At 35.3% G+C, this 25,074-nt stretch overlaps 1 long non-coding RNA gene across 9 annotated transcripts; it reads left to right on the top strand.

Annotated features, from left to right (window-relative positions):
* The first annotated feature begins 883 nt into the window (after positions 1-883).
* LOC113291187 lies at positions 884-3,171 on the top strand. 9 transcript variants are annotated; one of them, XR_003331617.1, is made up of 5 exons: positions 884-1,289; positions 1,482-1,656; positions 1,904-2,007; positions 2,128-2,568; positions 2,903-3,171. It is a non-coding gene; the product is annotated as an uncharacterized LOC113291187 (long non-coding RNA). The 9 variants fall into 9 exon arrangements; XR_003331618.1 differs by having other exon boundaries at positions 1,482-2,057; positions 2,135-2,568; XR_003331616.1 differs by having other exon boundaries at positions 1,482-2,057; positions 2,141-2,568.
* Positions 3,172-25,074: the final 21,903 nt, after the last annotated feature.

Below are 25,074 nucleotides of genomic sequence, written 5' to 3' on the forward strand. Positions count from 1 at the left end.
AAACACAGACTTATGAGGGATTAAACGTGTTTGCCTGCTCTGATACCAATTGAAAAAGCGGGGGTCTAACAACCGCACCCAATATTTGGTTTCGACAATCTGTATGGACAAACTCCAATATACTTCCAAGAGAATCAATTAGACAGTAATACTCAATCAAGGAAAATACATTCAAGAGTTATATCTCTGTTTCTCAATGTAATTAGCAAATCAAACAGATAGAAATCCGCGAGCCTGATTATTATGAAAAACAACTTGAACGGTATCAAAGACCAATGTTCAAGTGCCAATCAATTTATATCAACAACCAAAGGTTGGATTATCTAATTAATTGAACTGCGTACAACCTGTGATATTTCAATTATATAAAAATATAATGCGGAAAAGAAATAACACAAACACCAGAAATTTTGTTAACGAGGAAACCGCAAATGCAGAAAAACCCCGGGACCTAGTCCAGATTTGAACACCACACTGTATTAAGCCGCTACAGACTCTAGCCTACTACAAGTTAACTTCAGACTGGAATGTAGTTGAGCCCTAAGCAATATCACACTGATTAAGGTACAGTCACGTTCCTTACGCCTATGAATCCCAGCAGGAATCTCACTACACCAAATATGGGGTTTATCAACTCAGATTAGCAATGGCTTAGCAGCTGTTGCGAATTTTCAGTTGCAAATTTTTGTTGCAAAAAACTCGCAACTATTTAGTTTATTTGCGATTCACAACTAAACCCAATTGTACGCGTGCGAAAAACTAGTGTCGCTGCCTACACTTTGAATCTGACTTACTATTCAGCTCATTCAGATACTCAGGAGTCTGACTCGGTTCTCTTATTTCTATTATTATCGGATCTCGATCATTCATTGATTCGCTTCTCTTTCGCGTTTCCTCCTGTGAGCCCTAATGAAACCCCAAATCCTTTTCCCTCTTTTGGAGAAAGTTCTGAAACCGTTCAAATGAAAACCTATGTTCTTCATCACTGTCCTGCATCTTCTCGATTGAAAAACCAATATCAATATCTAACCCCTAACCCTAGAGTTACTTAGAACAGATTTGATGTTCCTGCTGCTGAACAAGACGAACCAAGCAAATAATTTTATATCTGAAACTCACTAATCTCGTATAACAGATTTACAGTTTTTGTTATATTTCTGAACAAATCGAGTAAGTGGTTCGATTCTAGCACTGGTGGTGGTGAAAAAGAACTCAATATCTTCAAACAAAGAATCGATTCATTGGTAGTCTGTGTTGTCAATGATAAAATCCTTTTCGCGATTAATTGGGTAATTATCTATACTCAATCTTCTTCATCATCTTTAATTTCGGAAATTTAAATTTTAATATTAGGGTTAGGGTAAATTTTCAAGCTCTTGATTTTCTTAGTTATAGTTTCGATTGAAGTATTGTTTTTCTTGATTAGGGTTGCGGTTTACTTAAACTGGTATTAATTGTGATTCTTGATGATGATGGTGTAGTGGTGGTGATGAAGAAGAAGATGACTCAAGACTCAGTTTTCTAAGAAGATTGCTCTTCACCGTGCTTGCCCTTAAAAGTTGGGGATTTATACCTTAAACATTTCAGTCTATGTCTGTCAGTCAATATTGTTCTTCATTGCAGGAAGACCACCTTGGTGTCTGTCATTCGAGCATTGTACGTAGTTTGTGCTTGAAATTAACATGTATGATTGATTTTTGGGGGTAGCCTGTGATGTTAAATCACTGAAAATTGATCTTATGAGCTTTCTCAAGAGTCATGGAAATAAAATACCCATCACCCGATTTCAGATTTTATTGCTCGTGTTTGTTTAAGAATCTCCATATTTCCTTTGTCTTTATATATTTTTGCCTGATTGTTCTGCGTCTTTTTTGGGTTAAGCTGATGTTTGTATTCGCTCTAGTTGCGTGCATTACGGCTGGAATGGCGTATTTCCAAATGGAGAATGGAATGAGTGTATGGTTGAGAAGAATGTATGAATGTCAAGCTGCAGAATGGAGTGAGAAGGTACTTGAAACATACTTATTTGGGCTGAACTTGTTGTTGCCTTTTTCCAGGTAACCTCATGTGTTATATGTACACACTTTGTCAGTCACATATTTGTTTTGTGTGATTCTATTGACAAAGGCTGAAGCTGCAGAGAGGCCATAACTTATTTCTGGACCTGATGGAGAGGTACCTGCGCAGTCAGTGATGCTGTTCACATATTTCAGTTACGAACGGATGAGGAGATGAGGCGACGGGTTTTTCCAGAAAAAAAACTCCAGAGAATCTCTTGCTATGTCTAATATAGAGGCATGAATAATGTTGCTTAATCTATGTTTATTGATCTTTCATATGTGATTTGAGTTATTATAAAATGGAGTTTTGATCAACTCTTGATTTGGATCAGGAAATATGGGATGAAATTGGGGAGAGTGATACTGGAATAGATAAACTGCTTGTGCAACTTGAACAAGAATGCTTGGAGTTAGATATTTACACAAGAAAAGTTGAAAAGGCTTCTAAATACAAGGCTGACTTGCACAAGTCTCTGGCTGAGGCAGATTATGAAGTTGCTAATCAAAGGTAATGATGTGGCTTCTACTTTATTTGTTGATTTAATGTTATAGAGTTAGGGTTTTATGTATGGTTTGGGTTTATTTGGTTCTTCAAATTTTGGTTCAAGTATGAAGAGATTTGGGTGTTTGCTGTTTTTGGATGGTATAGACTATAGAGTTGAGGTTTTCATAAGGCATCTTTGTTGGCCATTGATGCGGTTTATTGTTAGATTTTAAGTGAAATAAGATACTCGATGTTTCAAAATTCTAACTTTCTATTGATGCTTTATATTGTTTTCTCATTCTCATGTTGGTAACAAACTATATTAATTTCTTTTGCTCACATTCTCATGCTTAAACAGGATAAGAACCCTGGTCTTTTCAAGACATGGTACTCACCATTGGAGAAAAACTTATCCATCTATCAAGTGTCATTTCTGAACATATATCCAGTTCATTGTCTAGAATGTAAAGCCACAACTGTTGAATGTTTCTGTTTCATTTATTGAGGAAGTAATGAAATAGGTTTGGTGAAAATTATTTGGTTCAGACAGTGCATTTTTTCTATGTACGTCACTTGATCTCTCCAATTTGGAAAACTGAGACTGATCTATCATGCATGTTTCATTGCTATCGGCTATATTTGGGTCTGGACTTAACTAATCTAACTGTCTGTTTTTGGACAAAAATATGGGGTGCTTTTAACGTGTATACCCGTATACACGATTAGCATTTATGATTTCCATCGGTTTTATAATTTTGCATATCAGAAACATAACTTTTTTGATTTCGAAATTCCTCTGTAACTATGGAATTTTTGCCACAACTACCCTTCGTGGGCCAAACGTGAGATACAAATTTGCTTGGTCCACTTACGGTCAATATACGTATCTCTCTATCAGCCGATTCAGCCCCATCTTTCTTCTGTCCTTTTTCCACGTAGCTAGCGTCGGGAACTCATTAAAATCTTTAAAAAAAATTTAAAACCATGTTGTTCACAGTAGAAATTAATTGCGATTAATTTTCATCTTCTATTCATTTTTTTTCTCTTGATTTTCCCATGATCCCATCCTTATATTACTGCCATAGTAGATTCCCAAACCAAATGTGAAAATTGTTAATCTTAGCCAAACATCAAGGATGAAAGATTTGAGTGTGTGTTAATGAAATGATTTGAAATTGGATATAAGATAATTAGTCTTGTTTTAAAAGCAATCAAAAATATTAATGGAATAAAAGGAGGATTCTTATGAGCTCGATCAAAAGGATGTTGTTTAAAAAGGAAACTGTGCATGGACTTGTTTAAGGTAATAGACAGAAACAGTCCGTTCACTAAATGAGATCTTTACTGTTGGAATTAAGATTTTTGACTGAGATTTTTGTGTCCTTTCCTCAATCCATTTATTTCTTCCTCTCTTTTCATGTCACAGTTACTATGGCAGAAAAATCAAATCAGTTCTTTTAGAATCAAATCCACCTTAACCTTGGCAACCAAAACAAATTTACACCATTTTTTTAAAACTAATTTCAAACCCTGAACCAGTCAAATCAATTATATTCAAAGAAAAGTTAATGAATTGCTAACAACATATTTTCTTCGTCTTATGTTAGCATCCTATGATTTGCTCGTTCACCTTTATTATCTTATCTTCACAGTAGATCATACCTATTGAGGAAATTAAAGATACTGGTATTGGAAACATAAGGGTAATTAGCGATTGGAGCAATTACAAATAAAAAAAAAATTGTGCATCTGTGGGGATTTTGAGCTGCTCACAGTATCTATCAAATATTCAAATTAAATTGAAACAGTATGACAAGGGTTTACAGTATAACAAAACTGGAAAAGAAGAGGAAGATAGAAAAAAAAGGAAGGAACGTAGAAGAGAAAAATCGAGAGGACATATGACCATGATTTTATATTATTAATTTATTTCTCTCGTTAATAACATCGAAGGATATTTTTGGAACAAAATCTCAATTATAGAAAAATTCCCTCGTACTTAGGTTAGCCGTTAACAAATTTCTTTTTCCAATGTAACTAAATGCCGAATATATCCTTGTTAATTTGTATACGGGTATACAAGTTAACGGGACCCAAAAATATGTTATTATTTTATTGATTGTTTGGTCAATCAGTTGGAAGTGGTCCCTCGCTGGATCTAGCAGCTCATTTGCATCGATTAATGCGAGTCTTTCCACTCTCACCTTTCAAATTATCTGGCTCTTCCTTTCCAGCTTATAGTTATCCTCCATTTCTTCCGTGTTAATTTCATAAGATTTACCTGTAAGGAGAGGTTACTACCTTGTAATCTTGTTAGAGAATATCTGGAATATGATTCTTGATATGTGTTCAAGAAAACACAAAATTCTGGCATAACATGTGGTAAATAAGTCTTGTTAGATTGGAACTTTGTTGTTTTGTTTCTAATTGAATGTTGAGTCTAGGTAGGGTTTGATAAATGAGTAAGCAAATTCATGCCATACCAAAAGTACTCAAACACTGAACATCCCTTGTTTTATTTATCATATTTGTTTATTTTTTTGGCTATTTTACATGAGCCATCGTAGTTTGAGGCATTATTGGGGTCTCAGAGTCCATGGACAACTCACCAAGACTGCTGGATTTTCAAGGTTGTTGGTTCTAAATGTTGGTCCTTGATTTCAAGGTACATGGCAAGTGCTAGTGAAGAAACTCATATTTGTGTCACCCATTTGCATGGCTCAACAACAAGAAATAAGCACTTTCATGTGAGTATTTTACTGATCTCTTTGGTCTGAGTTCAGGAAATATAGTTAATTGAAGTACTAAGGCTTCCACTTTTGACTGTGTCCAGGTTTGCTATGAATACATGGCGGAGCAAGGGAATGAATAACTCCATTCCATACGCCACCATTGCACCACCCTTCCTTCATTCCACTACCACATGTTGTTGCTTTGGTTTGCTAATTTGGATTCAAATTGTGAATTCATGATCAGGTGGTATATGGTTTGTTATTAGCAAATATCAAATACTGGTTTTAGTGAACACATTTCCTATATAGATTCTAATCTAGCTTTATCCATGTCCTAAATTTAGATGATTATGTTGGACGGAGCAAAATCTACAATAGAGACTGTTGATGCGTTAAGAAGTGAAGCTACTGCAATGAAGGCTATCCAAAAAGTAACATAAGTAGATGTTCCTGAGAAGCGGGGGTACAACAACCACACCCAACAATTCGATTAGAAATCTGTGTGGACAAACTCCAATATACTTTCTAGAGAATCAACTAAACAGTCAGACTCAATCTAGATAAAAAGTATATCAAAGAGTTTATATCTCAATCTCTTGATTTGATCTTTACTCAAGCAAATAGAAATCTGCGAGTCTTTATCAAAGAGAAATAACTTGGATGGTACCAAAGACCAATATCCAAGTGTCAATCAATTTAAATCAACAACCAAAAAGTCGGATATTCTAATTGATTGAACAACGCATAACCTATGATATTTCAATTATATAACAAAATATAATGCGGAAAAGAAATAACACAGACACCAGAATTTTGTTAACGAGGAAACCGCAAATGCAGAAAAACCCCGGGACCTAGTCCAGATTGAACACACACCGTATTAAGCCGCTACAGACACTAGCCTACTCCAAATTAACTTCGGTCTGGACTTTAGTTGAACCCCAATCAATCTCACACTGATCCAAGGTACAGTTATGCTCCTACGCCTCAGATCCCAGCAGGATGCTACACACTTGATTCCCTTAGCTGATCTCACCCATAACTAAGAGTTTCTACGACCCAAAGTCGAAGACTTTAATAAACAAATCTGTATCACACAGAAAAGTCTACGATAATAGATAAATCCGTCTCCCACGAATATACCTACGAGTTTTGTTCCGTCTTTTGATAAATCAAGGTGAACATGAACCAATCAATAAACCGGTCTTATATTCCCGAAGAACAGCCTAGTATTATTGATCACCTCACAATAATCTTAATCGACGCAGTGAAAAAAGATATTGTGGAATCACAAACGATGAGACGAAGTGTTTGTGATTACTTTTCTATCTTGCCTATCAGAGATATAAATCTCGAGCCAATTATTACAATCATACTCGTAACGATAGAAGATGCAAGATTAGATCATACAACTATAAGTAAAGTAGTATCGGTCTGGCTTCACAATCCCAATGAAGTATTTAAGTCGTTAACCTGGTTTTAGAAGAAGAAACCAAAGGTTAAAGGAGAATCTACTCTAGCTATGCAACTAGTATCACACGTAAGGTGTGGGGCTTAGGTTTCCCAGTTGCTAGAGTTCTCCATTATATAGTTTTCAAATCAGGGTTTGGAATCAACGTTAGCTTGGTAATAAAACATTCAATATTCACCGTTAGATGAAAAACCTGATTAGATTCAAGCTAATATTTCTCAACCGTTGGATCGAAAATTTAGTTTGTTACACACAAATGAAATGTCCAATTTTTGGTTTACGAACCGTTCCCAAACATTAACATTTGTTGGTTCAACAATAGTTAACCAAATGGTTAGCCATATGATTACTTTTATATCAGCCATATTCTTCTTCACCATAACTAGTTCAAATGACTCAAATGAACTAGTTAGAGAGTTGTTCAATTGCTTAGATCTTATGTAACTACACAAGACACAATCGAAGCAAAAACGGTTTGATTCACTCGAATCGGTTCATGAACTTTATAGCCACGGTTTGCAAAAGCATCCCTTAGTTTAAATAAACATGAGTTCAAGAACAACCGGTTTTAGATATAACATTCTCAAGTTCGCGGACTGGGTTCGCGGACTTAAGCTCATGGAAGGAGTTCACAAACTCCAGCAGGAATTCTCGGGTCGAGAACTTCCGCCAGTTGGCGAACTGAGTTCACGGACTTGGCTCACGCCACTTCCATTTCTCTTGATCAACAAAGTTCGCAAACTTTGGTCCAAGGAATAAGGACTTATACATATATGTGTTTCCACAACAATGCTTATATCCTACCAATGGTTATGTAATCTAAACTCTCATTTTAATCATTGAAACATTATCTGAGGACGGATATAACCGTTATTCACAGACCATTTTTCGTCAGACAAATTTTCAAAGTGATTGAAACATAACATGACTTTCGTCACTAGGTAAAGATGAATTCGGCTAAAGCGAAAGCTTACCAACACATATTTTGAGAAATAGATAGGCGAGATAAACTCGGCTCGAAATAGCAAATGTGCATAATGAAAGTCTATATATCAAAACGACTTTTGTCTCAAGAGTAGGAGATAGAATAGATAGACTTTTGAGTGATAGATAAGTTCAAGTCTCCACATACCTTTTAGCCGATGAAGATCCACCAGTTCCTTGAGTAGTCCTTCGTCTTGTGTGATGATTTCCATGGAGTTCTTGAGCTCAACTACACTTTGTATCCTAATCCGAGAACTTTAGCTATGTAGGCTAGAAATCAAGACTTATAGTTTTGATCACTAACATTGACAAACATGCTTGAGATAGCAACGCATGCGAGTTCGACCGAACAATGCTCTAACAATCTCCCCCTTTGTCAATTTTGGTGGCAAAACTATTAATACATATGGAATACAAAAAATAAATAAATTAACTTTTGTAGCTCCTATTCCACATGCCTAATCTTCAACATTACTCGAAATCTTCGTCATTTCCAAGTACTCCAATGATCCCAAAGGTTGTAAGTTTAGCATCATCGTTGTTGAAAATTCGTAGCTATAACAACAAGAAAACAATAGTTCTCAATCATTGTTATACAGTGTCATAGTATCATTACACAGCGTCAAAGTTCAATTGTATCACAACTTCAACAACAATACTATGGTGATATGTATCACTCCCCCTTAGTCAATACTCCATCTCACATGGAAACCACTCCCCCTTACATAATGATCCGAAAACCATATATATTTGTAGTGTGAACTACATATTAATTCTCCCCCTTTTTGTCAATAAAATTGGCAAAGGTACAAGAACGGGATCCTAATGAAATTTCCGAAAGAGACATTTCTTGACCAAAAGAAAGCAAAAATATCAACTTGTTCTTTAGATGCAATCATAAAGCCGAAGCTAAATGCATTCATCAAGGAGTTTATAAAGATACAAGATAACCCCTATAATATTCCACAGTCGCACTCCCCACAAAGATATGGCAATTAAGCGCAAGTTCAAAAGAACTCTCCCCCATTAAATGTCATTCCCGAAAGAACAACAAGAGCGACCTTAATTTCGAAAGAAAAGAAGGATTCTTTTGGACATAACAAATCACATACAAGTATGAATTTGAATCCAAAAAGTTCAGTTAAATTAACCATAGGAGAACCCATGATTAATTTAATCGACAAATGCTCAAACATAAGTGAACTTATGGAGACTTAAAAATACAATTAGATTAATCACAAGAGAACCCATGATTAATCTAATCGAAATACACAACCAAACTAATCACAAAAGTAATCAATTTAATTGGTCATGCTCGACATAAGAAAGCTTACGGAGCAACAACTAAATAACCAAACAAGATGATTAACTTAGTTGAAAAATGCTCGACATAAAGTACCTTACGGAACAACAACATAACTAATCAAAAATAATCAACTTGGTTGTTTAATGCTCAACATAAGACACTTTACAGAGCCTCACAGTAATACATAAAATATGGATCAGGGAAGATCAATTACTACGGAACACACAAGGATTCATTCTATTTTCCATCACCATTTGCACAATGACATACAATAGACATAATTCTTACAAACAAAATATTTTAACCTATCTTCCATCAAAGATTGACAATATAGGCTTAACTTTTGTATTTGTCAAAGTCCATTCATTCTTTTATCAATACATGCATATCGACATACGGAAGACTTTACTTTTGATAAGATATGGGACGGTCAAGTTCACGGACATAAACACACACATCCCATAACAATATTGCAATATATAAAATCATAAAGATTAATACTGCAAAAATCATCTTCCAAACAAATTTAGAATTTAAACCAATAAATCTAAAAACATGAAGATGAAAATGTTGGACATAGCTATGTGTAATCACAATAATGGCTATTCTAAACTCTAGTTATTATTTTAATCAAAAATAAGAAAATAAAAGATTTACTAGGCAAACAGAACACAAATTACTCATCTTCATCCTCATCGGAGATACTCCAAGATGCTTGAATTGTGTTCAATTCTTCCTTGAGCTCGGGAAACTTCTTTGCAACCAAATACAATTGTTCTTGGACACACTTCACCCTTGAATCGACCTTACACACACCCTTATGAATTTTTTTCAAGAAGATTCAAAATGGTAGGGTCGCAATTGTTAAGTGAGGCATCTCTTTCTCTTTTGCACACATTTTCCCTTATGCGTCTAAAGGTACACAGACGAACCAGTTTGGGAACCCCGAGAGAGTTTCCAATCGAAACAAAACCACGATCATGGTAAATTTGTCCAATAAAGCAAGGATAACCTAACATCTTGATGGGTGAAGTCATCGAAATCATTTGATAAATGATAAAACCACAAATATCGAGACTTTGAATACCCGATTCAAGGAAATAAACTAATTCCGCAAACTCATGATTCCACCAAGAATTCTCAATTGTGGAGGGACAAAGATTGGGGATACCAAGTTTCCCAAATGCCAACAACGGGATACTAAGATCATTAGTAGGAAACTTCCCTTGATTCCAAATTACCTTCTTGCCACAAAGCCCAAGAGAGATTTCATCACATGATGGACATTCTTCACTTGGTCTAGGAAGACGCACATTTCCCAATGGAATGTTGGTAATCTTTGAAATTAATTCTCTATCAACAAGAAATCTTTCTCTATTTATCATAGATTTGAATTCCATCTTGTTAATATCAACATCATGAATGTTGGCATAGAAAATTCTTGTGAGAGAATCAAAACCTTGACCATTACCATCAAAGATATTTCCAAGCTTGAATTTTTTGAAGCAAGCTAAATCCTCTTCATGCCCACTAGAGAAATCCAATTTCTTTTCTAGGATAAAACCTTTAGATGAAATCTTTTCAAAAATTCTAGCACAAGAATCATCCACAAACCTAATCCTAAGAGAGTTTTGGTCACAAGGAACATCCATGCTAGAGGTATTTGAGTTTTTGGAGATCCTTTTTGAGCCCTTAGAATTCATTATGAGATCTAAGAAATTTAAAGGGACAAGAGGAATTTACTTACTTGAAGTGAAACTTGAACACCCTTTCTTTCAATTTCTCCAAGATGGCTTTAATGGAGAAAAACACACAAAACCCTAGAGGTTCACATACGCGGACAGGTGATGAAGAAGAGGGTGCGCGAACTTCTTCTTTATAAGACCAAAGATGGGCTTAGACCCGTTTGTGAACCGTGACCCACACAAGGAAAGTGGGATTTTCTTAGCCATTTGCGCATCAAAGTCTATGCATCCCGTGACAACACACTTTTGAGAGAGACGATGGATGCAGTAGAAAGCTTTATTTGGTATTCTAAAAGAGAATAGCAAAATTGTACACAACTCAAACATTTCTTGCCCCATTTGAAGATATATACAAATGGGGTGGTGCCAAGCTTGTTACCAAGAGGCATAATGTGCAGAGGAATTCTCATGCAACATTTCTAGTTGATATGTGTGAACAGTCCCCGTGACATAATCAACGTAATGATGATAATCCGGGCAGTCATGGCTTACTATCCTTCGTTTAATCTGGCTAGAAGGAAGTTTTTTTCCGAATTCTAGGTTGTACAATATTATTCGATGGTTTATCATGTACATAACCTTTTTCGGAAAGATTCTTAGACTTAACATAATTAAGTTTTTCTAAGAGATTAAAAACGCCTTCGAACGCTCTAAATAGATCTTTATCAATTGATCCATTATGATAGTATTCCTCAAAGAGATCCAGGGTTAATCTAGGGAGTGTCCATATCCTTGAGCGTGACGAATGTTTCCTCAATCTTTCCTTCTTTTTATTTTTTCCTTTAGATTGGATCTCATCATCTAAATTTTCCTTTTTAGATGAAATGAGATTATCATGTAAACCCGGAGGTTTTAACAATAATAATCCTTGAGCAATCTTTAAGGACTTCTGGCGTGCGTTACAGATGCCACGAGCAAGTTTTCCAAAGAAATTTCCCATGGGACAATTTATAAGGAACGAACAAACACAAACTTATTAGGTTTAGAGTGTTTGCCTGCTCTGATACCAATTGAAAAAGCGGGAGTACAACAACCACACCCAACAATTTGATTAGAAATATGTATGGACAAACTCCAATATACTTTCTAGAGAATCAACTAGACAGTCAGACTCAATCTAGATAAAAATTATGTCAAAGAGCTTATATTTCAATCTCTCGATTTGATCTTTACTCAAGCAAATAGAAATCTGCGAGTCTTTATCAAAGATAGATAACTTGGATGGTACTAAAGACCAATATCCAAGTGTCAATCAATTTAAATCAACAACCAAAAGGTCGGATATTCTAATTGATTGAACGACGCACAACCTGTGATATTTCAATTATATAACAAAATATAATGCGGAAAACAAATAATACAGACACCAGAATTTTGTTAACGAGGAAACTGCAAATGCAGAAAAACCCCGGGACCTAGTACAGATTGAACGCACACTGTATTAAGCCGCTACAAACACTATCCTACTCCAAATTAATTTCAGTTTGGACTGTAGTTGAACCCCAATCAATCTCACACTGATCCAAGGTACAGTTATCATCCTACGCCTCTGATCCCAGCAGGATGCTACTTACTTGATTCCCTTAGATGATCTCACCCACAACTAAGAGTTGCTGCAACCCAAAGTCGAAGACTTTAATAAACAAATCTGTATCACATAGAAAAGTCTACGGTAATAGATAAATCCGTCTCCCACGAATATACCTACGAGTTTTGTTCCGTCTTTTGATAAATCAAGGTGAACATGAACCAATCAATAAACCGGTCTTATATTCCCGAAGAACAGCCTAGTATTATTGATCACCTCACAATAATCTTAATCGACGCAGCGAAAAAAGATATTGTGGAATCATAAACGATGAGACGAAGTGTTTGTGATTACTTTTCTATCTTTCCTATCGGAGATATAAATCTCGAGCCAATTATTACAATCGTACTCGTAACGATACAAGATGCAAGATCAGATCACACAACTACAAGAAAAGTAGTATCGATCTGGCTTCACAATCCCAATGAAGTCTTTAAGTCGTTAACCTGGTTTTAAAAGAAGAAACCAAAGGTTAAAGGAGAATCGACTATAGCTATGCAACTAGTATCACACGTAAGGTGTGGGGATTAGGTTTACCAGTTGATAGAGTTCTCCCTTATATAGTTTTCAAATCAGGGTTTGCAATCAATATTAGCTTGGTAACAAAGCATTCAATATTCACTGTAAGATGAAAATCCTGATTAGATTCAAGCTAATATTTCTCAACCGTTGGATTGAAAACTTAGATTATTACACACAAATGAAATGTCCAATTTTGGGTTTACGAACCGTTCCCAAACATTAATATTTGTTGGTTTAACAATAGTTAACCAAATGGTTACCCATATGATTACTTTCATATCAACCATATTCTTCTTCACCATAACTAGTTCAAATGAACTAGTTAGAGAGTTTTTCAATTGCTTAGATCTTATGTAACTACACAAGACACAATCGAAGCAAAAACGGTTTGATTCACTCGAATTGGTTCATGAACTTTATATCCACGGTTTACAAAAGCATCCTTAGTTTAAATAAACATGAGTTCAAGAACAATCGGTTTTAGATATAACCTGCTCAAGTTCGCGGACTAGGTTCGCGGACTTAAGCTCATGGAAGGAGTTCACAAACTCCAACAGAAATTCTCGGGTCGAGAACTTCCACCAGTTCGCGGACTTGGCTCACGCCACTTCCATTTCTCTTGATCAACAAAGTTCGCAAACTTTGGTTCAAGGAATAAGGACTTATACATATATGTGTTTCCACAAAAATGCTTATATCTTACCAATGGTTATGTAATCTAAACTCTCATTTCAATCATTGAAACATTCTCTGAGGACGGATGTAGCCGTTATTCACAGACCATTTTTCGTCAGAGCAATTTTCAAAGTGATTGAAACATAACATGAATTTCGTCACTAGGTAAAGATGAATTCGGCTAAAGCGAAAGCTTACCAACACATATTTCGAGAAATAGATAGGCGAGATAAACTCGACTCGAAATAACAAATGTGCATAATGAAAGTCTATATATCAAAACAATTTTTGTCTCAAGAGTAGGAGATAGAATAGACAGACTTTTGAGTGACAGATAAGTTCAAGTCTCCACATACCTTTTAGCCGATGAAGATCCACCAGTTCCTTGAGTAGTCCTTCGTCTTGTATGATGATTGCCATGGAGTTCTTGAGTTCAACTACACTTTCTATCCTAGTCCGAGACCTTTAACTATGTAGGCTAGAAATCAAGACTTATAGTTTTGATCACTAACATTGACAAACATGCTTGAAATAGCAATGCATGCGAGTTCGACCGAGCAATGCTCTAACAGTTCCTCCTACCTCTTTCTCTCTCTCTCGGAGTATCTTTTTATGTCGTTGCACTAAATTGATACCACCCTTTCTTATTCGCACATATATATGTCAGTATCATTACACTCTCTTTCTTGGTGCCTTTTAAAGACTAAGAAAAATCTGCCTGTGCGATAGTGGAAGCACTTAATTGTAGAACTGCAAAGTAACATAGATGGCCCTTCAACTTTTTTGCACGGTCCACGCCTTCATATCGCTTTGTCATCATCTCTGTGTTGTTTTTACTGACACGGTGCTTGGTGTTTAGGATTAGGCATTCACATGTCTAGCGAGTAAAACGATAGCGTTCTCATTACAGATATTGAATACTAATAGTAAATTGGTTCATTGTTTGTTGTGGATTTTGAGCAGCTTCACTGAAAGTGGCGTGCGACATCTAACACATTGCCTCATGCAGCAGAAATGTTCACCTAGATAGCTGGTTTCCGTAGTTCCAAAGAATGTGAGAGTTCTTTTTTCTTTAAATCGTTATGTAAGAACCTTGATGTGATACTGAACTCATAGATTTATCCACATGACAATCCTTCATATGATTTTTGTGATGTGCTTCATTCTTTGTGTATGAGTTCATCATGGTGAATTAACTCTAAGAACACTTTCTGATACTTTTTTTGGATTAATTTGATTTTCAAATGAACAGGGGGAACTTGATTTTACTATGGGGAACTCTAATATTGACCTGGTTTTGACCTGTCAAAACACTGTTTTTTTATGTTACAAAGATTTCGTAACTGCAGAAACCTGTTGCGAAATTCAACTTCGCAACTGTTTAAAGCTGCTGCGACCATCAAATGCGCAACTTTTTGAAACAGTTGCGATCTTTCAGCGTAGCAACAGTTTGAAACTATTGCGACTGTAAATTCGCAACGACTTATGAGCCGTTGCGGAATATTGCAACATCGACTTTCGTAACATAGCTAAACTGTTGCAACCCCGTTTTGCAACTGCCACTTACCGTTGCGAAACACTAAATTTGGTCTACGTGCTTGATTCCCTTAGATGATCTCACCCACAACTAAGAGTTGCTATAACCCAAAGTCGAAGACTTGATAAACAAATCTGCCTCACACAGAAAAGTCTAGTGAATAGATAAATCTGTCTCTCACAGAAATACCTACGAGTTTTTTGTTCCGTATTTTGATAAATCAAGGTGAACAGGAACCAATTGATACACCAGACTTATATTACCGAAGAACATCCTAGTAATATCAATCACCTCACAATAATCTTAATCGTACGGTAGCGAAACAAGATATTATGGAATCACAAACGATGAGACAAAGATGTTTGTGACTAATTTTTATCTTACCTCTCGGAGATTGAATCTCGAGAAAATATTAAAGAAGATAGTATTCAATACGATATAACAAAGTAAGATCAGAACACGCAACTACAGGGAAAATAGTTGGGTCTGGCTTCAGAATACCAATGAAGTCTTCAAGTCGTTAACCTATAATGGTTTTAGAAAAACCTAGGTTAAAAGAGAATCGACTCTAGTCGCAACTAATATCACATAGGAGGTGTGGGGATTAGGTTTCCCAATTGCTCGAGTTCTCCCTTATATAGTCTTCAATTCAGGGTTTGCAATCAATGCTAACTTGGTAACAAAGCATTCAATATTCACCGTTAGATGAAAACCTGATTAGATTCAAGCTAATATCTTTCAACCGTTAGATCGAACTTAGATTGTTACACACAAATGAAATGTGACTTCATTTAGATATGGGTAACCGTACCTAAATGTGTACACTTAGTTAGCTCAACAATAGTTAACCGAAGTTAGCCATATGAACACTTTCATATCAACCTTGTTCATCTCAATCACAACTAGTTCAAATGATTCAAATGAAACTTGTTATAGAGTTGTTCAATTGTTTATATTCTCATAGAATTATACAAGACACAATTGAAGCAAAATCGATTTTGATTCACTCGAATCAATTCATGAACATTATATCCACGGTTTGCAAAAGATTGCATTCCTTATTATATAAATGTATTTGTTCATGAACAAACCGATTTTAGAACTTAACCCACTCAAGTATGCAAACGGATACGCATACCTAAGTAGCCGGACTTAGTCTGGGTTCGCCAGTATGCGAAAGGGTATGCATACTGTCATACACAACCAAACTCAGCTGGATTCCCGGACTTGAAATGCTAAGCCGGTACGCATACGTGTATGCATACTAAGTTCCCGGACTTCAACTATCAAACCAGTACGCATACGGGTATGCATAATATGGTTCCCGGACTTGGATTAAGTTGCAACAGTTAGCATACAAGTACGCATACTGTGTTATATCCAATCAATGGTTAATCGTTTTAAACTCCATTTTAATCATTGAAACATTCTTGGAAGACGGGAATAGTTGTCTCACACAAACTATTAGCTTCAAAGCAATTTTCAAGTGATCAATGGATCAATACGAAACATTTCGGGTCTACATCAAATGACTGTCTCACACAAATCATGTAAGATGTTACCACGCGATTTTCACATGATCATCTTTTGACTTTCGTCAAGAATAAAAGATGAACTTGGTTAAAGCAAAATCTTACCAACACATATTTCGAGAAATATGTAAGCGAATTAAAATCAGATCGAAATATCAAATGTGTATAATATAAAGTCTATATAGCTATACGACTTTTGTCTCAATAGGAGATAAAATAGAAATAGACTTCTGAGTGATAGATGAGTTCAAGTCTCCACATAGCTTTTGTTGATGAAGTTCCACAAGCTTCCCTTAGTAGTACTTCGTCTTCAATCGATGAACGTCGTGAACTCTAAATCTCAACTACACATTCTATCGTAATCCGATACATAGCTATAAGTAGACCAGAAATCAAGACTTATAGTTTTGACAACTAAACTTGACAAACAAGCTTGAGATAGCAATGCTTGCGAGTTCGACCGAGCAGTGCTCTAATATATATATCTATCTTGAGGAATCATAAAGTCTAAGACGAAGAGAACTACACGATTTCTATCTATCTCGTTCCTAAAAGATAATACCAAAACCTCGATAACAGAAAGAACAAGATCAGGATACACGAACTATCAAGGTAAAGATAGTTGGACATGGCTTCATGAATCCCTAATTGAAGTCTTTCAGTCGTAAACCTAATTATGTTTCTCAGAGAAACCTAGGTTCGTAGAAGACGACTCTAGCAAATAACTAGACAGAAAAGTATCGGGGATTGAATTTCCTGGTTGTTTGAGTCTCTCTATTTATAGACTTTCAAGACTATGGTTGTTTAGAATTAAAGCGAAGATAACTTGAGATTCAAGCAAACACTTTTTCTCTTTGGATGGAACTCTTGTTAGGAGTTCATGTAAGCATGTGAGAAGTTTGTCTTTAAATAGATAGAAGAATGCACACTATGGTCTAGAGCACCGGAACTGTGTATAATGATAGTTCATGGAAAATATGCCTTAATAACTAATAAGCAATATCATGTTCATTCAAGCACTTAGGACTTGAATCATGATGCACATACACAAGGTGTTTTAGTGATAAAAAAATGTCTTAGAGGTGTTCACGAGAGTTGTTGAAATGATGAACGTATTTATAAAAATAGTTCATGAGAATTTAGTAATTCGTACTGGGTAGGTATGCAAGGGTACTCGTACCTACAAACCAGTTCCCTAGTTATTCACGAACTCAGGCTTTCGAGGTACGCATACTGGGTATGCGCACCACCCCTATCATGAATTCAGAACACCATGGTACGCGTACCTACCTATATTTCAAAAATTCAAATATCCTTGGTATGCGAACTGGGTATGCGTACCTATCCTGAGCACATATTTCAGTAGTTCTGAAAACTCTCTTTTCGATGTTCGAAACATTCCCAATGGCCATAGATATAAATATCTTTGCTTGGGAAATTTCAAATGATCCACAAACATAGTTCTTAAATAATAGTGAAGATTTCTAAGGACCTATGAATATCTATTGCTTGAATCATATTTTGAGATGTTTAACAAGACAAGCTTGACTCGAAACTTCTTCTTTGTAATATTAAATCTACTCGAAGTCATACGACATAGTCTCATATAGATAGAATAGTAATACTTGTGAGTAAATAAAATGGTTCAATATTCACATACCTCTTTGTTGATGAAGTTATCCAAATGTATTCGTTTGATCTTCAGTCTTCAATCTTCCACGGTTATTCAGTGATGTCTGATACTCAACTACTACACTTTCATCCTAGTCCGAGACTTTACTTAAGTAGACTAGAATTCAAGATGTAGTTTTGTGCTTCTAACATTGACAACAAGCTTGATATTGGAAAACTTACGAGTTCGACCGAGCAGTGCTTTAAAAATCGCCCTCATTGACTGTCAATGCATATGGATTCAAAATAAATGGTCTTTCATCTCAAAATCCATCATGCTTGATTTCCCATGTTCTTCAACATCGTCTTGAATTCTTCATTTTTCAAGTTCTTCTATAATTCTACATATGATCGTTTCAAAAATATGACACATGATCCCAAGTTCAAATTGAACTCTCCGTCATTTGATGCCATTCCCAAAAGAACAACATGAGCGACCTTTCTCTAATCACAAGAGAATAATTTTCTTGGACATTAACAAATTTACTCACCAGTTACGAACAAAATAGATTTGTATCCAAATATTTTTCTCTCTTCTCACCAGTTACAAACAAAGAAGTTAAAAATAACGATCTTAATGTTAGAGGCACCAAGATACATTATTTTCGTGAGAGAAATAATCATCGACAAAAACTATTCTCTAGGACAGTTACGAACAAAGAGGACAATAATCCCTAAGAGAACAAACATAAACTAGCTAGAAAGCGATAAAAACAGAGCTTTGGAAGTTAGAAGACAAGACCTACTACTTACTCAACCTCAATTTCAATAACAAGCTTCTCATTCTTCCCCTATATGATCTTTTGGGAATGAAAATCTTCATAACACCATTCTTCATCTCAGCTTTGATTTCATTAGCGATATGACTCAACATAAGAATTATATCTTCTCAAGCCATGTATGGACGTAGAGATTAAAGTTCTTGATCTTATTACCTGGGAGTTATACATTCAAGGAGGAAAGGCACAACTAAGACCATATTACGGATTCCATGCAATAAATTCACAAAAAATGTAATCATGGGAAGATCAATATTGCAATCCCCAAAATATTTTACTCATCTTTCAGATAGTGACTAACATAAAGAGTTAAGAGCTTAACCTGTGAGAACACATGAGGTCTCTATTCTAATCACCATTATGATAGCAAAAAACAAATCTCACAAAATAAGCAATATATATATATATATATATATATATATTACACACACATATATATATATATATGGGCTATATTGCGTTTCCTCCCCTCCCAAGATCTCTAATTAGTGTTTCCTCCCCAAATAGATTGAAATTAGTGTTTCCTTCCGTCGTTACTTTTTCCATCCAGAACCTGGTTAGCTGAGTCAGCAAGAGTACACAAGTGGCAAAAATATACGCGTGTAAAATAAAATTCCCTAAATACCATCATCTTCTTTACTGAAATTCCCTAAGACCACTCCTGCCTCAATCGACCACAGCCATACTACCCAACATTCTTCACTGTCAACTTCCCTCCAATTCTCAAGGAAAAAAACCCTTAAATCCAATTTTGTATGGGACGAAAAATCTCCAAATCTGTATCGTTTATTATGGTTGATCCTGCAGTTTACATGGCTACATATTGAAATGACATCTTCAATTGCTGCAACAACCCCATCATTTTTCCTCTCTCTTCCAACCTTATTCCACTACCTCGAACAATCGATCGATGCCCTAAATCAAGTATCAGTGCTTCTGTTGTTTCAGACCAGCAATTCAGACTCATAACCAGATCTGAGCCAGTACCCCATTTTGTTTCATGTTTTCTCTCTATAACGATTCTCACCAGAAACCCCCAAATCTCCCAATACAACCACCACAAACATCAGTATGAGAAGAACCATTACTGTCAAAAATTACTTCAACCACTTAATTCTTCTTCTACACTCGCAATCATCACCATCGTTAGTTTCGATTCCCATATCAATTGATTGGGTCAAGTTCGAATTTTGTTTGGGTCATGTTCGATCGGTGATGGGGGTTTCAAAGATTTGCTGCCAACTTAATTTTTGTTTTAATTTGGAGGTGGTGAGGAAGGAGGAGGAATCGATGGATAAAGTTGATATCTCTGATTTTTAATCGAAGAAGACGAGGGCATTTCAGGTAGTTTGCCAATAGAAAGTTTTTTTGCCACGCGTGCATAGGTGATGACTCAACTAACGGATTTCTGGATGAAAAAAGTAACGATGAGAGCAAACACTAATTTCAATCTATTTGGGGAAGAAACGCTAATTAGCGATCTTGGGAGGGGAGGAAATACAAAATAACCCTATATATATATATATATATATATATATATATATATATATATATATATATATATATATATATATATATATGATCAATAACTATTGCGAGTCATATCCGAAATAAAATTTAAATAAATAAGCTTTAATCATCGCGAGATGATAGTATTTGGAATAACCAAAAACTAGTGATCCTCCTTAAAAAAATAAGAATAAAATTCATGCAAGGAGTTAACTAGTAAATATATCCATAAAGAAAAATATATCATTTATGAACTTTTTTTTCAACAATAGACACTGGAACATAGGGTTTATGAATAAGAGTGTTTTCTCCCACAAACTAATAGGCCGTTGTTTGATAAGGGCTTCTTGAGTCTCAAACGATTTTTGCGATATGTCTTTACGTCCCTGTACTTCCATCTTAGTCTTCTCAAGTTCTTCAAAGAGAGTTTCAAATCTTTGTTGGTTTGATAAATTTTCTCTAAGCTTCTTCATATTCTTCTTTTTTCTTTTAAAATATAAATATTTCTCCTTAGGGTAATACTTCTCTTCTTCCTTCATGGTTGCGTGATTACCAACAACCATAGGGATACAAGTCTCACTGAAAGAGATCTTGCTTGGAGGCTCCATAACTCTTACGAATATGAGTTTGTGTTTAAGATGATAAATATATAGTATTCCACAAGCAATTATCGGAAGAGTTCCAAAAATAATGTGACATTTTGAAAACGTTTGGACAACTAACCGTGTAGATTTTCAGAACCAAAAGAATTCTTAAAGTTAAGGATTTCGTTCACGAACTAGAAGTCAAACTAGAAAGGTAAAATATTTTCGCTTTTCTCCAAGTTTGTACAAGGAAAGTCTTTTCAATACTATTACTTGAAGAATAGCGAAGAACATGAATATTTGAGATAAGTATGGATATAAAGAATATGAGAACTTTGTTTAATTAATGCCAGAAATTTTAAGTTTAACATATCAATTGGTATGATTAGATATTTTTCCAAGAGCATACATAAAATCTTAACTAGTCAAGTAAATATTTTTATGGATCATGTTCTCGTCTCTTGCTTAGGAGTCAGATATGCATGAAGAATTTTATATTGAGAGCATAAGATTCACTGATACCCCCATTGAATGATTATATTTTGGACTCTCTACCGTGATGTGGTAGCATCAGTTCACAGACTTATCAAAGATTCATTGAGAATAAAGTTTTACATTCCGGTAATGTAAGCGAGTCAAAAAACATAGAGATAGTGTGTTCTGGACTCGTTTCAATGGAGCAAGGCTCGACATTAAATATCGTTATTCTCTATTGAATAATGGCTACAACTGACAAAGAAATTCATAAAACTATAGTCCCCACACTATTTCAATATTAAAAGGTGAAAATTCAAGAAATAATATGCAAGACAATAACTAAATATAGTTTGTTGCAAAGCCTTTGTTGTGCACATTTCTTGTCTCTTTTAAGCGCATGTGAGATAAGAATGCACTTTTCAATACAATGAAGTGGTATTGAGGTGAGCATTAGTGAGTTCACCACTAGATTTCTGCACGGGTTTTTGAACATCTATTTTTATTGATTGTTTGGATCTAGATTTTTTTTTTTTTTGGATTTATCCTTTTTTGTAGGATTAATCGAACTTTTAGGAGAATAAGAAACAACCTTACATATCATGGATATATTTGACTTTTTGAGAAGTTGAAGCACATTTGTCAAGCGACTGGCCCTCCCTTGCAGTTTGTTGACATACCTTACTTTGTGTTTGTACTTGAAGCTCCGCTTGAGTTTGGGACCTTCAATAGTATAGTAAGGGCATGTTTGGTTGGGGAGAGATTTGGGAACACCAGTTGTTTCTGCAGGCAAACACAATTGAGATGGTACTGAAATTTGAACGACAAAATTTTCATTAGTAAGTGTAAAATCCATTATGTCCTCCAAAGAATTTTATGAAGGATCATCAAGGAAATTGTCAATTGACATGAGTGTTACTACATTCATCAGAGTTGACGACTTCAACCAGGAGAGCTACGCTTGAAACAACTTCTTCTTCAGAATCATAATGAATAGATGTTTCATCAAGTGTCGCACCAAGACCCTTGTTGCCAGTGTATTTTCTACGATTTGGGCACTCATTAGCTAAGTGACCGAATCCTCTACGCTAGAAGCACTGAGGCATATCCTCATCATCACCTTCGTAAGACCCCTGTTTTTAGGAGGAACACAATTATATTGCTTATCTGATGATGAGGGTTTTTCTCGAGAGAAATGTTTTATTTCTCTTCTTAAGAAGATATCTGATCTGTCTTGCGAGAAGAGATACAAAATTGTCAAGATCTTCATTTGATAATTCATGATCATCAAAAAGATGTTTCTTGTAGTTACCAACACATTCACTTTTATCAAGTACTTCAATGTTTTTAAGAGAAATATTTATCTTTTTTTTCCAGACCGACGTTTATTATCAAAGATCTTTAATTTACCAACTAGACCACTCTTTGTTAGCGTTGAACGATTGTTTCCTTCTTTGGTGGCATGCTTTTTAGACTTGTATCTTGATGGTAGAGACCCGATAATTTTACACACGACATCTTTCACTGAAATAGTTCTTCCTAATGAATGTGAGGAGGTAACTATTCGAGAGAGTTTGTGGTTGAAGTCATCAAAGGTATCATTATTAGAAATATGAAGGTTTTCCCAGTTAGATGCCAGGTTTTGAAGCCTTGCTTCTTTCTCTGCGGTATTCTCTTCGAATACGATCTCTCTAAAATATTCAATCTTCTTTTAAAGTTTCACATGTAGTCATATGACGTTGGGGATCTCGACTTATGACATGTAAAATAACATTCAATCCATCAGATTATGCCTTGTAATACTGATTTAAATTACGTCATATTCACCAATATCCTTGGAGTAGGTTACACCGTTTATGGTAATTGTTGGACGAGTATAACCTTTGACAACCTTCACCCATGTATCAAAATCATAAGCTTCTAAGAAGGAAAACATATCTATTTAACACCATAAGTAATTAGTGTCATCAAATCCCGGCGGTACACAAGTTGAACTTGGTTGACACAAGATTAAATTCATGTTTATAGGTCAGGAGCGTTACAAACACATACTTATTAGATCTTTACGGTGATTTACTTTTCTGAAACCAATTGAAAATGAGAGGGTACCTAGTACGTACACCACCAACTTTTTTCGTTCGTGGACCTATAAAAGACCCTTGCACAATCTACATATTTGGTTGCTAAACTAAAAACAAGATTGTTTAAAAAGGTAAACATAGTATGTACCTAAACCGTGCAAGAATAGAATTACCGCAAGAACAAGTGTTGAAATATATATTTCAAGATAAGTATTCAACAATATCAAGTCTTGTAGGTTCTTTAGGTTTGAGCTAATACTATCTAGGTTTTACGATGATGTACTACCTGTAATATTTCAATTATAAAAATAACACAATATTATGGAGAGAGATATAACACAAACACTAAAAATTTTGTTAGTAAGGATAACTGCAATCTTGTAGAAACACCCTGGGACCTAGTCCATATTGGACACACCCTGATTTAAGCTGTTATGCCTTTTGCATACTATGAGACTTCGGACTAGATGTAATAGAGAAAAGTATACCTACAAGATTACTCTGCTTTAGTAGCATTCAAATACATGAAAAACTTATAACAGATCACCTATTTGATTCCCTTTGGATAAGTTTCAATCAAGGTCTGGAAATTTGTTTGCAATAGAACTAGTCCAGCAAACATCAAGGATCCAGAACACTTATACTCTTATCAAAGACAAGCCTAGATCACTACCACCCAAAAGAACAATCTAAACAAATAAAACCATAAGTGATTTAGATATTTATCTTGTGGATTCACAAAGTGTGAGAAAAAGAGTACTTTGTGATTTCCATCTATCAAGTTCATGATCTAAAGTTTCGAGAACTTAGAAGATTAATAAGAACAAGAACTATCAGGTAAACATAGTCTGACTGGGTTTCACGAATCCCTTAATGAAGTCTTTCAAAGTCATAATATAATACAGTTTCACCAGAGGAAACTAGGTTTTTAGAGGGCGACTCTAGACTATAACTAGGACACAGAACTGCCAGAATTAAGTTTCTGGTGTACAGGGAGTCCTCTATTTATATTAGTGAATATTGCTAAACAAAGTAAGTTCGTGAACTAGTTTCCATGTTTGCAAATTTCTTTGTATTCAAGCAAGCTAAACTTCTCCATATAAACTATGCATGGAATTACTTGAGGAGTTTGCTTCGAATTACAAAGAGGATGTGTGCAACGGTAATGAACCAATTGGTTTGCCAGAGAGCCATGGCTAAGTGTTTCTGGAACCGTCAAGCATAAGAAGAACAATACATCACAAGATCGAATAAATTCCTGGATTGCCAAAACGGTTTGTGAAGTCAAAGTCGTCTCGTAACACAAGAACCTTTTGATTTGGGCAAGTTCGCGAACTTTC

Source organism: Papaver somniferum, chromosome 1 (assembly GCF_003573695.1).
Source record: "Papaver somniferum cultivar HN1 chromosome 1, ASM357369v1, whole genome shotgun sequence".
Taxonomy (NCBI): Eukaryota; Viridiplantae; Streptophyta; class Magnoliopsida; order Ranunculales; family Papaveraceae; genus Papaver; species Papaver somniferum.